Raw genomic sequence first — 5,617 nt, 5'->3', positions numbered from 1 at the left:
AGAACCCAGGTTTGGTTCCCAGAACCCATGTGGTAGCTCACAACCATTTCTAACTCCAGTTCCAGGGTATCTGACACCCTCTACTAGCCTCCCCTGACATCAAGTGTACATATAGTGCACTTACATACATGAGGCAAAACATTCATTCACATAAGTCTTTTTAAAAGGGGGGGAAGGGTAGTGAGAACAAGAAGACATAGCTCAGTTGTAGAGCATTTACTTAGAATGTGCAAGGCACTCAGTTCAATCTAATACCATAATCAACCAACCAATTCTAGATATATCATTTCACACACATTCTAGTATCTCTAACAGGTCTCTAATAGGTAAGGCATTTTATTTATTTGTTTTTTTGAGACGGTCTCATGTAGCCCCAGCTTTCCTTGAATTCCTGATCTTTCTGCTGCCACTTCCCAAATACTGGGATTACAGGTCGGTGCTAACAAACCAGGCTCAACATGTTTATTCATGAATATGTTCAGATTTTCCCCTGATCATCTTAAAATGCCCCCTTACAAAGGGTTTGTTTGAATGGGGGTCCCAGCAATGCCTCATTGTGGTATTGGTTGCTATGCTCTGCTCTGTCTCTTAAATCTTTGTTTTACTTTTGTTTTCTGTGTATGACTTTTGTTGCATGTAAGTGCACCCATGTAGTGCAGTACCCGTGGATATCAGAAGAGGGTGTCAAATCCCCTGGAACTGGAGTTACGAGTCTCTGTGTGGGTGCTAGGAACAACCCAGGTCCTATGCAAGAGCAGCCAGTACTTTTAACCACTGAACCATCTCTCTAGCACCTTTTTTTTTTTTTTTTTTTTTAATTTTGGCACATGGTTCTCTTTTTACTTTTGCTGTCTTTTTTCCTTTTCCAAATTTTTTTTTTTTTTTTTTTTTTTTTTTTTTTTTTTTTTTTTAATCTTGAGACATGGTCTCCTTATAGCTCTAGCTGGCCTGAAACTCACTATGTAGACCAAGCTGGCCTTGATCTCACAGAGCTCTACCTGCCTCTGCCTCCCAAGTACTAGGACTAAAGTGTGTCACCACGCTGGGCTTTTGTTTTGTTTTGTTTTTGAGACAGGGTCTCACTATGTAGCTCTGGCTGACCTGGAACTCAGAGAGATCCACCAGCTTTTGCCTCCCAAGTGCTGGACTTAAAGGCAGGCACCTTTGATCTTCAAGTGCTGGGTTTACCAATAACATTTTTTAAATTATTCTCTTAAAGAAGCAGATCTGTTTAGTAGGTGCTGCGGGAGATGCTGAAATCTGAGAATTAATGAGTTCAGACTAGGAACTGTGAAGGCTTACTGCCACCAGGTTAGTGGAAGAGTGTCCTGCCCTCAGAGTCAAGGACAACTGGCAGGGCATCAAGCAGGTGCCTCAGCCAGCCCCAGCTCCCCCCTGTTCTGCCTTTGTTTATGTGTTGCTCCTGCCAGAGTGGCCAGCCAAAATGAAGATGTCAGCCAACTGTTTTGGGCACTGTCTGTACAGGAGGCTTCATCCCTGCTAGACACACCTCCTCTGCCTTCTCTCTCTTCTCTCTACCTTGGGAGCTTCCAGCTCCCACCAGCCCCCAGTTGTAACAGTCTGCAGTCCTTTCAACAGAGATCCCAGATGGACTGTCTGTTTTTATGAACTGACTCCTAGCAGCAGGGGCCACATGGAAGGCCTGGGGCGGTGTTCTCCTCTCTCAGATAACCTTCCAGAGGGGCAGGATGGTGATCACTATGTGTGATCACTTGCTGAGTACTGGCTCTGGAGACAGTCTTGTGACTTGTTAATTGCTCTGTGATCTTTAGCAGGTTCCTTAACTTTTCTGAGCTTTTGCTTACCAGCTGTCAGATAAAAAAATAATAAAAAGAGCTAAAAAAAATAATAAGAGCTGTTGGGAAACTTAAAAAGAATGATACAGGTAGGACTGGAGGTATGGCACAGTTCCTCACAAACTGGTAGATAGGAGCTATTGATCACCACCCACTCCAAATGAGCAGTGTCCTCCACCCCCAAGATCTGCCACCTGAAGCTCTCCAGGATGATACACGCAGCTTCTAGAGGAAGACCCTCACCTCATACAGCTGGCAGCCAGCACTCATCACTGGCATCCACTCTCTTCTTTCCAACCCTGCTCAGCTTTCATCTAGGCCTTGGGCCAAAGGGATCAGACTGTCCTGTCTTTGTGAGGACTCTCAGACTTGGAAACCCCATGGGATCAGGGCTCCCTACCCCAAAGAGGGCAGCCAGTGAGCAGTACTGTGAAGGGGGCAGGGTGAATACACCCTAAGGAGGGGAGCCTGGCCAACAGGGAACTGGCTCAGGGGATATTAACCTCTCAAAAGGCCCATCAAAGGGTTGAAGAGATGGCTTAGTTGGTAAACTGGGTGCCATGCAAACCCTAAGACCTGTGATCCCTAGAAGCCACATAAAAACCCAAGCAAGCTGGTGTTTGCCTGTAATCCCAGCATTGTGGTGGCAGAGACAGGCAGATCCCTGGGGCTCAGTGCTCAGCCAGTGTAGCTTATTTGGCAAGCCTCAGACCACTGAGAAACCCCATCTCAAAAAGCAAAGTGAGCCAGACATGGTGGCACACATCTTTAATCCCAGCACTTGGGAGGCAGAGGCAGGTGAATCTGTGAGATTGAGGCCAGCCTGAGCCACATAGTTCCAGGCCAGCTGGAGCTACAGGGAGACCCTACCTCAAAAAGACCAATAAATAAATAAGTTAGTTAATTAATTAAATAAAAAACAATTAGGGTGCTTTTTGCCTCTCTCTAGGCGTCCAAGATGTGAGGAAGTGGTGGGTCCTCTGGTGTGAAATTCTGGATTTCCCTGGGTCTTCCTTTAGGAGCAGTGATCAACTGCGCTGACAACACAGGAGCCAAATATTTGTGTATCATCTCTTTGAAGGGAATCAAAGAATAGCTGAACAGATTTCCTGCTGCTGGTGTGGGCAACATGGTGATGGCCACAGTGAAGGGCAAACCAGAGAAAGAAGTGGTACCATCCAGCAGTGGTAATTCAACAACAAAAGTCATACCAAAGAAAAGATGGGGTGTTTCTTTATTTTGAAGATAATGCAGGGGTCATAGTAAATAAAAAAGGAGAGATGAAAGGTTCTGCCATCACAGGTCCAATTGCAAAGGAGTGTGCAGACTTGTGGCCCATAATTGCATCCAATGCAGGCAGCATTGCACGATTCTCCGATGTATTTGTAAACTATGATGCCCATTAAAAGTATTTGCTCAAAAACAAACAAACAAAAAACCCAATTAGGGCACCTGAGGTTGACCTGTGTAACCTTTACATACACATGTACACACACACACACACACACACACACACACATGGCCTATTAGAGAGTCATAGAGCAGTGAGAATCAGGAGCCCTTAGATTCCATAGCTCCCTTAGGACTGCTGCGTTCCCTGGGAGACTGCAGGGTCCCCAAAAAGGAAACTAGGATCTAATCAGGAAAAGGAATGGATTTTGGACAATTCCTCCAAATGCCAGTGACTATGTCAAGAATCAAGATCTAGACAATGTCCCACAAGACTAGAAAAACAGGCTCCTCCAGGAGATAAACAGCAAGCAGGCAGCATGCTACATGCAGTGTGTGTTGTGTTTGTGTGTGTATCTGTATGTCTGTGTCTGTGTATAAACCAAGTGCACAGGAGCCCTGCAGAAGACCCAGGACATCCATATTGGGTGATAGCCAGGAATGACAGTTCAATATGAAGCCAAGGGTGACTCAGCTTTCCATCACTGTGACAAAACAAGATTTTAATCAAATTGTGAGGAGGAAAAACTGATTTTTGCCTTGGGTCTCAGAGGTTCCAGTCCATAATCACTTGGCCCTATTGCTTTGGGCCTGTAGTGGCACAGTACATCATAGCAGGAACACATGGCATGTAAGGGAGGCCTGTTCACCTCAGGGTGGTCAGAAAGCAAAAAGCAAGAGAAGTGGCTGGGATCCTAATAGCCCCTTCAAGGACACACTCTCAGTTACCTTTCTTCCATTAGGCCCCACTTCTAAAGACTGCCATCTCCCCAAAGTGCCACAGCTAGTGACTAAGTCTTTAGTACACAGGTCCTTGGGGGACGCTTTGAATTTAAACTATAACAGGCCATATTAATAGAAGAATAGAATCGAGGAAATGGGAGATGAAAGTTGTTTTTTCTCTTTTTTTATATTTTATTACTTTTATTTTATGTGTATGTGTGTATTGCCTGTGTGTAGGTAAGTGCATCCATGCTGTGCAATGCCCGCGGAGGACAGAAGAGACTGTCGGATCCCCTGGAACTGGAATTACAGACAGTTGTTAGCTGCCATGGGATTCAAACCCAGGTCTTCTGCAAGAACAGAACAGTCAGTGTTCTTAACCGCTGAGCCATCTCTCTAGCCCCAAAAGGTCAGTTTTCTTAACTAGGCTCATTTCTTTCTTTCTTTCTTTCTTTCTTTCTTTCTTTCTTTCTTTCTTTTTTTAATTTTTTTTTATTTTTATTTTATTTTGGTCTTTTGAGACAGAGTCTCCCTGTAGCCACAGCTGTCCTGGAACTCTCTATGGAGAACAGGGTGGCCTTGATCTCACAGAGATTCACCTGCCTCTGCCTCCTGAGTGCTAGGATTAAAGGCATGTGCCACCATGCCCAGCTAACTGGGCTTATTTTCAAAAGTCATACTGCAAGGGGTACATTGTTAGCTGTAAGAAACTAACAGAGGAGCACTGTCCCCATGGTGAATGCCCAGAATCCTGTTCTTTAAAGGATCAATGGAAAGAAATGGAGAGGGGTGACCCCAGGGGAAGGTGAGATGCCTTCCCAGTTCTCAAGAGGTGAGAGCAGGAGAGCTGCTCAGGTAGTAGGGTGCAGGGCACAGTCCTCTGGAGTCAAAGAACTGCTAAGCCAGGTATGGAGGCACATCAGCCTACAGCCCCAGCCACTCAGGAGGCTAGGGCCTGTGACTCTGAGACCAGCACAAGAGGGAGACCTACATCTCAACAAAACGAGAGTTGCATGCTGTGTGCAAGCCCCAGCATTAACGAGCTACCAGGGGCTGAACATTTGGAAAAACTACAACATGTCAGACACAATAGAGGGCCTGAGGCCTGCTTTTCAAGAGCCAGAGGTACAAGCCCATGAGAAAGGAAACCTTACCTTAACCCTGGGAAGAACTGTTTCTTTTTCCTTTTATTTCTTTTTTTTTGGGCGGGGGGGGGTCAGGAAGCTACTGAAGGTGGAGCTGAGGAAAATGGCCACCTGATTACCCATCAGTCAGTGGGGGAATATGGGGAATGACTGAATAAATATCAGATGTCCAGACCATGCAATACTGGGCAGATAGAGGAAAGAAGAGGGTGGAGCAAGTCTGGATTGTGTTCAAAATGTTTCTACCTCTGCTACAAGGCAAAACTATACAATGTACAGAATAATGTACAGAATAATACATGCAGTGTGATTCCATTCTATTAAAATGCATGCATAGATAGATAGATGGCAGAGGACAGACAGACGACAGAGAAAGTTTTTTTTTTTTTTTTTTTTGAGATAGCGTCTTACCTTATGTAATTCCTGGTTGTCCTGGAACTCACTATGTAGACAGAGATAAACCTTCTTCTGCCTCCCAAGTTC

At 45.1% G+C, this 5,617-nt stretch overlaps 1 pseudogene; it reads left to right on the top strand.

Moving 5' to 3' along the window:
• The first annotated feature begins 1,897 nt into the window (after window positions 1-1,897).
• On the top strand, window positions 1,898-3,223 carry LOC103751481 (annotated as a pseudogene).
• The last annotated feature ends 2,394 nt before the right edge of the window (window positions 3,224-5,617 follow it).

Source organism: Nannospalax galili, unplaced genomic scaffold, assembly GCF_000622305.1.
Source record: "Nannospalax galili isolate Female #2095 unplaced genomic scaffold, S.galili_v1.0 scaffold406, whole genome shotgun sequence".
Taxonomy (NCBI): domain Eukaryota; kingdom Metazoa; phylum Chordata; class Mammalia; order Rodentia; family Spalacidae; genus Nannospalax; species Nannospalax galili.
The sequence above is the reverse complement of the archived record's forward strand: the minus strand, read 5'-3'. Positions and strand labels throughout refer to the sequence as shown.